Consider the following 12,339-nt stretch of genomic DNA (forward strand, 5'->3'; position numbering starts at 1 on the left):
AATTGGTGTTTGACGACAACTACAAAATTAATAGAGATGTGTGAAGGTGATGAGGCGCCTTACAACGTGAGGCACGCTGAATACAAAAATAGATTACGAAGATTGGAGACCTGCCCTGACCTAACCTAACCAAACCTAACCTAACCCTCTTCTGTAGTAAGGAATCGGAGTGTTACAATGAGCCTGTCTTCTGCAGATGTAGCAGTTCATAAGTGAATATTGAGCTTTGTGATGTGAGGATACACTTCATTGAGCACATACAGAAATGTATGCTCATCCATTCTTAAGTAATTGATGTACGACTTGACGTCTTCCACTGTAGGCTCACGTAACAAGTTTTGTTGAATGCTTTTATCGTGTCGTCGTAAAACCCACGGCTTCACCCAGGTATGTTTCCTTTTTCTTCCCCGCTTCTCTTCCGCATGCGCACGCAGTGCAATTGTGGTACATGCAACTGCTGCGGTTAATAAGAAGTTGTTGTTGTCAGCCATCTTGAACTTTGACGAAAAAATGATGTCAGTGTAATACCCTTCTAGTGCTACGTCAAAGATCTTTGTCAAATATATTTGACAGAATATTTGATTACATCTTTGATCAAATCTTTAACAAAGAAATTTAATAGTGTAATACCGGCCTTAGCAACCGTACATTCACCACCTACAAGATCGTAAATAAATGATATTAGATATTATTCAATCACTTTAAAAAACGGTACACTACCTTTTGACCTTCAGGAGAAGATTTTATCCAAATGTTAGCGTTATAACTATGACAGTTTCAGAGATAGAAAAAAACTGCTAAAAAAGTAAAAAATCGGCACTTAGGAAACTAAATTTAGTTAGGAAATATAACAGTTTATCTTTTGGTATTATCTACTAAAAATAAAAAGTAAAACAGAACTCGCTGGGTGCAGAATTAATTAATTGAAATTTTCATATTAAAACATTATTTTTCGTTATCGTAATATGAAAATCAGACCAAATTATTATTGGTAACTAAGATTGTTGTGTATATGTGAGTCAATGAAGTGTGTACGTGGGACATTCGTCAAATTTTAATGTTGCATTATATACTTACTGTCTTAAGTAATCTGCAAGAGTTACGGAAGCCTGTCGTGGGAAAATGTGCGTGGGGAATTTACCCACTTTGCTGTATGTCTAAGTGTGATTGCTATTGTAACAGAGCAGTGCCGGCCGCTGTGGCCTAGCGGTTCTAGGCGCTTCAGTCCGGAACCGCGCTGCTTCTACGGTCGCAGGTTCGAATCCTGCCTCGGGCATGGATGTGTGTTCTGTCCTTAGGGTAGTTAGGTTTAATTAGTTCTATGTCTAGCGGCATCAAGGGATCACAAATTTATCGTTGGAGGGCAGCGTGGAGGGTAAAAATCGTGGAGGGAGACCAAGAGATGAATACACTAAACAGATTCAGAAGGATGTAGGTTGCACTAGGCACTGGGAGATGAAGAAGCTTCCACAGAATAGAGTAGCATGGAGAGCTGCATCAAGCCAGTATCAGGACTGAAGACAACAACAACAACAACATGTCTAGCGAACTGATGACCTCAGATGTTAAGCCCAATAGTTCTTGGAGCCATTTTTTAACAGAGCAGCCAGAAAGTCAGCTGGAGTATTATCTGTATCTAAAGAACATTTCCAGATTTATTTCCTTTTAGTTTCCGTTTACTAAACATTACTTTACTATTTGTATATCAGAACGACGTAGATTCTTCTCTATGTAAGAATTGGTGCAGGCGAGTTTTGGGGCAAGTATGATCATGCGTGAGCATTCTGATTGGCAGCGAGTGTGGTTAGCCAATCAGAATTCAGAGGCTTCTCGCTCGTTACCGGATAGTTATACTGGGAGTCAGGCCGAAAGAAGGGAGTCTCTCGCTAGCTTTGAACGCGGACGGTTGTCTTACAAGTGCGAGTCAAAATACTGTGTAAAATGAAGGAATATTGAGTTCCTCGCTTTTGATACGTGTCGTGACTAACGCTGATGAAGTTACGGACAGTTTTGTGAAGTTTGGAAGTTTTAGAACTGTATTGTTGGAATGATATTGGCGTGTGAAAATTTGGCCTTCGTAGTATCCGCGTGGCATGTTTCAGTATTCAACTACTGAGCAAATATGGCGAGCAAGAGCCGAGTGCAATAACTCATGTTAGTGGTGGAATTAATGACTGTGGAAACGTTGTTTGACTCGGGTCGGATGTGGACAGCTTTCTGGCTGCTGTGCGTGCGAAATGAGTGTACGAATTGTGAACTTGACGAAAATAACCAATAGTTTAAATGTGGTGTAAATAGTACCGGTTCTCTGATTATAAGAACAAATAAACATTTTTGTATGAGAATTTGGGACATTATTTTCCAGAAGCCAATCCATTATCTTACCGCCCCTAAATTTTTTATTGACTGTTTTTCTACAGAACTTTATTTCATTACTAGAGTTGCGCGGCCTCAGTAAGTCTTGATTTTACATGGTGTTTTTTATCAACGCTGCTTTTACATCATCTTGTACACTAATGCATATTAAAATTGCTACACCAAGAAGAAATGCAGATGATCTACGGGTATTCATTCGACAAATATATTATTCTATAACTGACATGTGATTACATTTTCACGCAATTTGGGTGCATAGATTGTGAGAAATCAGCACCAAGAACAACCACCTCTGGCCGTAATAACGGCCTTGATACGCCTAGGCATTGAGTCAAACAGAGCTTGAATGGCGTGTACAGGTACAGCTGTCCATACAGCTTCAACACGATACCACAGTTCATCAGAGTAGTGACTGGCGTATTGTGACGAGACAGTTGCTCGGCCACCATTTACCAGACGTTTTCAATTGGTGAGAGATCTGGAGAATGTGCTGGCCAGGACATCAGTCAAACATTTCAAGTATCCAGAAAGGCCCGTACAGGACGTGCAACATGCGGTCGTACATTATCCTGCTGAAATGTAGGGTTTCGCAGGAATCGAATGAAGGGTAGAGCCACGGGTCGTGACACACCTGAAATGTAACGTCCACTGTCCAAAGAGCCGTCAATGCGAACAACATGTGACCTAGACGTGTAACCAATGGCAGCCCATACCATCACGCAGGGTGATACGCCAGTATGGCGAATGACGATTACACGCTTCCAAGGTGCGTTCACCGCAATGCCGCCAAACACGGATTGGACCATAACAATGCTGTAAACAGAACCTGGATTCATCCGAAAAAATGACGGTTTGCCATTCGTGCACCCAGGTTCGTCGTTGAGTACACCATCGCAGGAGCTCCTGCCTGTGATGCAGCGTCAAGGGTAACCGCAGCCATGGTCTCCGAGCTGATGGTCCATGCTGTTACAAACGTCATCGAACTGTTCGTGCAGATGGTTGTTGTCTTGCAAACGTTCCCACCTGTTGATTCAGGGATCGACACGTGGCTGCACGTCCGTTACAGCCATGCGGATAAGATGCCTATCATCTCGACTGCGAGTGATACGAAGCCGTTGGGATCCAGCACGGCTTTTCGTATTACCCTCCTGAACCCACCGATTCCATATTCTGCTAACAGTCATTGGATCTTGACCAACGCGAGCAGCAATGTCGCGATACCATAAACCGCAATCGCGATAGGCTACAATCCGACCTTTACGAAAGTCTGAAACGTGAAGGTACGCATTTCTGCTCCTTACACGAGGCATCACAACAACGTTTCACCAGGCAACGCCGGTTAACTGCTGTTTGTGTATGAGAAATCGGTTGGAAACTTTCCTCATGTCAGCACATTGTAGGAGTCGCCACCGGCGCCAACCTTGTGTGAATTGTTTGAAAAGCTAATTATTTGCACATCACAGCATCTTCGTCCTGTCGGTTAAATTTCGCGTCTGTAGCACGTCATAAAACCCCATGTCATTCCAAGCATGTTTGTGAATTTGTACCTGTCTATCTACATTATTCCGTCATGTAATCAGTTTTTTAATTTATACTGAGTTTTTGATCACCCTCAATAAGGCGATAAAAGAGGGGGGCATAAAACAAAGGAAGGCGAGATAATGGAGGTAAAAATGCACTGACATTGAGACGTTCATGGGAGGGGGACAATTTAAAAAATCGACATACAGTTAAAAAAACACAGTTGACGATTCGTAGAACACAAAAAAGACACTGAAGTCACACATACGCTCCAGACGAAAGACACCTTAAACCCACTTGGAACACACATGATGAAGAATAAAACTGCCAGGTGGGACCTGCCGAGGCAGAGGCCTGAGAGGATGGAAAAGGAGGGGAGAGCAAGGTGCAGCAGAGAAGGGGGTGGGATGAGAAGATTAGGGGCGTCAGGGGGTGCACCAAGAGGCAGGAGACAGGTGGGGCAGGAGATGAAGAGGGAAGACAAGGCAGGAGGGAGTGCAGAGACACTGAAGGAGAGCACAAGAGAGGGCGGGGGTCTGAGCGATTGCCTTACGAGCTTAAATTCTGGGGTATTTATGGAGCGAATTATTGGCTAATGTTTATCCTATGTTACTTGTCATGATCGCATAGGTCTCGCTATTACGAATGCGACAGCGGTTCTCATTGTGTCGTGCTTGCCTAACGAGCATTAGCAATCGCGTTTCTTTCATCACGTAACGAAGGTGACATGATGATGTCTAGCTACTCTACCTACTGATTTCTGCGGCGGTCCGCTGTCTGACCCGCTGTCAGTGGTGAAATGTTATTCCTCACGCCCGACTCGTATCGACACCGCCGTAATATTAAGAGAGGTAGCTTCGCTCTACGAAGTTGAAGTTTTAACCGTTTGCTGCCTTGTACAAGGCTGGCATGCAACAGACTAAAGGAATAAACACTCGACTGGACAACCGGTTGCTGAAAGCAGTCGGTTTGTGCACCACCGGTATCTGCCAGGACAGGACGTCCAGGTCTGGAGCATTATGGACTTTCAGCACGTTGTTGTGCCTTCTCTTGACGCGGCAGCAGAGTAGGTGAGCAGGCAGTGAAGTTAAGAGTTTTAGTTATGTCATGTTTCGTAGATCATTTTCCCGATTATTTAATCGGTATGATGTGGAACAAGTCAGATTGTTAGATATATATACACACATGAATAGTGCTAATATTAATATTACTGAAATTTTTAGTTCTACACTTGCAACTACATTAAGAGGTACAATTTTTTTTTACCTTTTCTGAAGCAGAGACCCATCCATGGAGTAGGAGTTGTCCAAAAGAAATGATTGTAAGCTAGATTTAAAACTTGATCAGCTACCTGCCAGACACTTTATGTTGTTGGGCAAATGATCAAACATTTTTGTTGCTGATTAATGTACTCCTTTTTGAGCAACTGATAGCTTCAGTAACGGATAGGAAAGGTCACTTTTCCCTGTAGTGTTGCACGTATGAACATCACTGTTCTTCGCGATTTGAGATGGATTATTTCTAACGAATTTCATTAGCGAATATATGTATTCTAATGGTGCAGTTAAAATACCTAACTCATTGAATAGTTGCCTACATAACGTCCTTGGGTGAACACCACTGCTCTCTTTTGTGCAATCAATACTTTATGTCTAACTGGTGAGTTATCCCAGAAAACTATTCCATAATACATTATTGAGTGGAAATACGCAAAGTACGTTAGGAGGCTGATCTGTTTATTACCGAGATTAGCGATTATACGAAGAGCGAAAGAAGCTGAACGTAGTTGTTTGAGAAGCTCAGTAATATGCTTCTTCCAGTTCAAGTTGTCATCAATGGAAACACCCAAAAATTTGGAGCAATCTACCGTGTTAACTGAGCCCTGTTCATATGCTACATCAATTGTCTGTATGACTCTATTCAGCGTGCAGAACTGGATATAGTGAGGGTTTTTTTTGTCAACATTAAGGGAGAGTGCATTTCCTGAGAAGGACTTAATAATTCTTTGAAAGGCATCTTTAGCAATATATTCAGCTGCTTTTTCTGGATTGGGATTTATTATAACACTCGCGTCATCTGCAAAAAGTACTAGCTCCACTTATTCATTCACATGAATAAGGAACAGCAGAGGACCCAAAATTGGTAACACATGTCTTTACAGACGAGTCCTGATTCTGCACTTTTGCATCACGTTGATTTTATCAGTGTGTGGGGGCTCCAAGGAGAACCAAAATTCCCAGATTGCAGTCCTCATTGTCGTGTACAACCAGCACCTTATGTGATGGTATGGAGTCCCGATGGGTATATAACACCATCACTTCTTGTTTGTACAGCCAGTAATCTGGACGGAAATCACTGCATATGTGACGTGTGAGCGTTGGTAATACACTACCATCACGATCCCCATGCCACCATCTTTCAACAAAATAATGCAAACCTCCACGCTTTTTTACCTGCCTCGATAAAGTGGGTTTTCGACAGTTGTCCTGGCCAGCACTTTCTCTACATCACTCATCCACTGAAAACATCTGGTCATGAGTCGCCATTTCACTAGCTCACCAGCCACTGCAATTGACTAACACTTGACATAAGCCGGAAACAACATGGAATGACGTACCCATATCTGACATCCAAACTGGAAGCATAGCCATGTTAAGGCCATAGTTTTTGCTAAGGGTGCAGCTCTGTGTACTAAACGTCATCACCATTATACCTCAAAATCATCTAAAAATTCTGCTACGCATCGTACTATGCTGTAGTGATATAGAGACGCAATACGCTGAGGTGACAAAACTCACAGGACAGCGATATACACACATACAGGTGGCAGTAGTATCGCATACAGAAGATGTAAAACGGCAGTGCATTGCCGGACCTGTCATTTCTACTCAGGTGATTCACGTGAAATACTTTCCGACGTGATTCTGGCCGCAAGGCGAGAATTGACAGACTTCGATAGGGGAGTTGTAGTTGTAATTACATGCGCCAGGTACCCCATTTCGTAAATCATTAGGTAATTTTTCCGAGATCCATAGTGCCGAGAATATGAATTTCAGGTGTTACTTCTCACCACCGAGAACACAGTGGCTAACCGCCTTCACTTGACGACCGAGAGCAGCGGCGTTAGCGTAGAGTTGTCAGTGCAAGCAGTACCCACTAGAACAGTGCAGTGCGAAATTGGCATGAAGAAGGAAGGGCATGACAGTTGTGTTATGTGGGCTACATGACATCAGGCGAAATCTCTCACTAGGCCCTCAGACTTGGCAGCAGAACCAATTTCCTAGGCATGTTTAAGTGCTCACTGTGCACTCAGAGCTGAAAAGGGCGATATGACGTGATCGAGGGCATACTAGAGACACTGCCCAATGCATATATACAAAGCTTCATCAGATTTTCAAAGTGGTTTCCATTTCGTGACGGATCTGCGCTTACTTTCCGAATAGACCTTGTAAATGCCAAATACAGGGAAGCCAAGGATTAATTCAGCACATAGAAAAGTCAAAGCAACCTTCAGTAAAATTAAATGCAAGAGCGTCAACGTTAACTGTGCAGTGGTAATACTACTATTAAACATGGAGGAAAGAGCGGGTACATGGGATGAGTACACCAAAGGCCTTCACGAGTGGGAAACTTGTCTGATCCCTTGATGGAAGAAATGAGAGTCGATATACATTAATACGAGTTGTAGCACTATAATTAATACTATAAGTATTTTGTACTGGTTAATTCTGTTTAATGCAAATATGTAATTTTACTACATAATGTCTTTGACCTATTGTAATGAAGTGGAAAGTTGTTTAACATGTTTTTTCTTTACTATTTAAATTCTTTGTATTACTTGATGGATGAAATGAGGGTCGGTATGCATTAATAGGAGTTGTATCACCATAAGTAATACTGTAAATATTTTTTACTGATTAGTTCTGTATAATGTCAAGTATGTAATTTTACTATGTAATGTCTTTGACCTATTATAATGAAGTGGAAAGTTGTGCAAAATGTTTTTTTCTTTACTATTTAAATTCTTTGTATTAAATGGAGGAAAATGTTATATAATTATGAGGTTTTTGTGTTGACACATTAATGTCTTTAAATATTAAGATTTTTTAAAAGATGTTAGTTTACAACTATGTACGAGCTGGTTCACACCTAGGGACTTGCATTGTATAAAATGAAAAGCAACAGTACTTCCTATTTGTAACGTAAGTGAGTGGGCGCGCATCAAAATATGGTTGGCGTGGGCTAAAAGATGGATGTGTCGCTCAATCTGGACGCCAAGTGAGAGAATACAGTCAGTCGGCACCTAGCTACTGGACAGTCTGGTCTGGTCTGAGCAGCAAGTGAGTGAACAGCGCGAGTGCCGAGGGTAGCATCCAGTAGCTGGATTAATATGGAAAGGCCTCGGATGTGGGTACGGCTATAAAGTGGTGTTCTATTAATGAAAAAGGCTCTAATGTTGGAAGTGTCGTCGCCAAGAAGAAGATAATAGAGCAAATTACATTCAGAGGAAAGACCAGGTAGGCCCCATTTACTCAGGAGCAATATTGTACCATCACACGAGCAAAATCGAAGAGGTCAGCTTTATCTCAAAGTATGAACCAGTACATTTAAGTGTTGTTTAATTTGCAACAATAAGGCAAATTATGTTAAGCTGTGTGTCTGACCCTTGAATTGGTTCCTCTAATCATACCTCTTCGGATCCATTCCACATAATTAGTAACGTCCAAGTATCCTGCATGTGAAAAACGACTGAAAATAAGTGATTGTTGGTGTTGCTTAATTCTGAATGCTAGATAAATAGAAAGACTGTGGGTTTCATTGAAATCAAAGGAGGTAGTTAGTATTGCATTTATGAAAACCTACATAGTGTTTGATTTGTTTTAATTCAAAGTATTTGTGCTTTTAAAGATTGCCTGCTCGGGTGGCCGAGCGGTTCTAGGTGCTACAGTCTGGAACCACGCGACCGCTACGGTCGCAGGTTCGAATCCTGTCTCGGTCATGGATGAGTGTGATGTCCTTAAGTTAGTTAGGTTTAAGTAGTTCTAAGGTCTAGGTGACTGATGACCTCAGAAGTTAAGTCCCATAGTGCTCAGAGCCAGTTTTTTCCTATGGTGACATCAAGGGAGGGGGTCTGTTATGTCTTGAGACAATTTCATGTACGCCTGTCGAGTGACACAACAAAGGGTAATCTGAGGGCGGCGCAGTGTTTGACAATATCCTCCTTATGATCCATTGTCAACATTTAGAAGATAAGTGCGTGTTCCAAGACATTATTGGAAGAGCACATCGCACCCAACTCGTTGACACTTTCCGCGAATAACATGATTCGTGATAATCGGACGAGCTGAAATTTGCAGTGCGCCACCGCTGGCCCTACTCATACACTGATTGGTCTGGAGTGGGATAGGCTGGATCACCTTGTGGACAACGTTCCAGGGAATATGCAGACATGTTATAATGCACCGTTTGGGACAACGCGGCATTGGCTTTGTCCACCCAAAGATTTTGATTTCACAAATGTCCAAGCTGAGTACTTTCGAAGAAACTGTGTTTGCTTGGTTGGTATTTTGTTCTTGTTTCACAGTGAAGTTATTAGGCCCATTCATTTCATAAGGCCAATTAGTTAATTTCATACTCTCACTGAATCTACGAGACAGAAATGTTCTTTTTTTCATTTTTGGTGTTTGACATGGGAAGGGGGGAGGGGTGCGGCACTGGTAAATCTGAAAAGTATTTCTATGGATTATCATTAATTGTTATGTAAAGACATCAATGCTTTTTTTTTAAATCACAGGCTTATAATTCTACGTAAGCGCCCACAGGCCCCTATCTGTCTTAGATAACCAAGTGAATAAATAGAGCCGAGGCACTATCTCATACAGAGAAAGACAGCAAACCAAACCAGGCAGGAACCTGCAGGTAGAAGCATATCAGCATAGCTGTAGTGCAAACTAGAGTTCTGTTTGACCAAAGGCTTTCAACAAATGATCGACGAAGCTTACCTTGTGCCTATGGTAAAACAGTACAAGTACCTTCTGACTAGTACTTCGTGACAATGATTGAACCAGGCTACGCGTTGTATCCATTTACACTACTAGCCATTAAAATTGCAACACCAAGAAGAATATCAGATCATAAACGGGTATTCATTCGACAAATATGTTATACTAAAACTGACGTGTGATTACATTTTCACGAAATTTGGGTGCATAGATCCTGAGAAATCAGTACCCAGAACAACCACGTCTGGCCGTAATAACGGCCTTGATACGCTTGGACATTGAGTCAAACTGAGCTTGGATGCCGTGTACAGGGTCAGCTGCCCCTGCAACTACAACACGATACCACAGTTCATCAAGAGTAGTGACTGGCGTATTGTGACGAGCCAGTTGCTCGGCCACCATTGACCAGATGTTTTCAATTGGTAAGAGATCTGGAGAATATGCTGGCCAAGGCAGCAGTCGAAAATTTCCTGTATCCAGAAAGGCCCGTACAGGACCTGCAGCATGCGGTCGTGCATTATCCTGCTGTCATGTACGGTTTCGCAGGGATCGAATGAAGGGTAGAGCCACGGGTCGTAACACATCTGAAATGTAACGTCCACTGTTCAGAGTGCCGTCAATGCGAGCAAGAGGTGACCGAGACGTGTAACCAATGGCACCCCATACCATCACGTCGGGTGACACGCCAGTATCGCGATGACGAATACACGCTTCCAATGTCCGTTCACCGCGATGTCGCCAAACGAGGATGCGACCATCATGATGCTGTAAACAGAACCTGGATTCACCCAAAAAAAAATGACGTTTTGCCATTCGTGCACCCAGGTTCTTCGTTGAGTACACCATCGCAGGCGCTCCTGTCTGTGATGCAGCGTCAAGGGTAACCGCAGCCATGGTCTCCGAGCTGATAGTCCCTGCTGCTGCAAACGTCGCCGAGCTGTTTGTGCTGATGGTTGTTGTCTTACAAACGTCCCCATCTGTTGACTCAGGGATCGAGACGTGGCTGGACGATCCGTTACAGCCCTGCAGATAAGATGCTTGTCATCTCAACTGCTAGTGATACAAGGCCGTTGGCATCCAGCACGGCGTTCCGTATTACCCTCCTGAACCCACCGATTCCATAGTCTGCTAACAGTCATTGGATCTCGACCAACGCGAGCAGCAATATCGCGATACGATAAACCGCAATCGCGAAAGGCTACAATCCAACATTTATCAAAGTCGAAAACGTAATGGTACGCACTTCTCCTCCTTACATGAGGCATCACAACAACGTTTCACCAGGCAACGGCGGTCATCTGCTGTTTGTGTATGAGAAATCGGTAGGAAACTTCCCTCACGTCAGCACGTTGTAGGTGTAGCCACCGGCGCCAACCTTGTGTGAATGCTCTGAACAGGTAATCATTTGTATATCACAGCACCTTCTTCCTGTTGGTTAAATTTCGCGTCTGTAACACGTCATCTTCATGGTGTAGCAATTTTAATGGCCAGAAGTGTAGCTGAATATGTTTCTCCTATGACATCGTAGAACAGCCTCCAGTGATGAGTCAAAACATTGTGGCAATCCATTAACCACTTGTTTGTCTACAAAATGGTACAAATGGCTCTAAGCACTATGGTACTTAACATCTGAGCCGGGTGGAGTTGTCGTGCGGTTCTAGGTGCTACAGTCTGGAGCTGAGCGACAGCTACGCTCGCCGGTTCGAATCCTGCCTCGGACATGGATGTGTGTGACGTCCTTAGGTTAGTTAGGTTTAATTAGTTTTAAGTTCTAGATGACAGATGACCTCAGAAGTCAAGTCGCATAGTGCTCAGAACCATCTGAACCTACTTAACATCTGAGGTCATCAGTCCCCTAAACTTAGAACTACTTTTACCTAACTGAGCTAAGGACATCACACACATCCATGCCCGCGGCAGGATTCGAGGCTGCGACCGTGGCAGCAGCGCGGTTCTGGACTGAAGCACCTACAACCGTTCGGCCACAGCGGTCGGCTGTTGGTCTACATTTAGAAACCAGTACAGTAGCGATTCTGCGTGGCATGGACTCAACAATCCTTTGTTAGCTTTCTGCAGCCATGTGGCACCAGACTATTACGGACAACACACATATTCCTGTACACTTCGGGCCGGCTGGTTGTGGGCGTGTGGTTGGCGATCTACAGGGTCACATATGCCTTCAATCTTGATCAGATAGTGCGGATTAGAGGCCAGGTAATTAACGTTGGTTCACTATCGTGATCCTCAAATCACTGTAGCACCACTCTTGTCTTATGACTTGGTGAGTCGCTCGCTGGAAGGTGTTATCGTCTCCGGAGAAGACAGCAGGCTTGAAGGTACGCAGGAGGTCCGCAGTAATGTTCACGTATTAAACATGGTACCTTAGATTGCGAACACACGTACCATAGAAGTCTAGGTGAATGTCCCTCAAATCATGAGA

This window comes from Schistocerca gregaria, chromosome 1, assembly GCF_023897955.1.
Source record: "Schistocerca gregaria isolate iqSchGreg1 chromosome 1, iqSchGreg1.2, whole genome shotgun sequence".
In the NCBI taxonomy this organism is placed as follows: domain Eukaryota; kingdom Metazoa; phylum Arthropoda; class Insecta; order Orthoptera; family Acrididae; genus Schistocerca; species Schistocerca gregaria.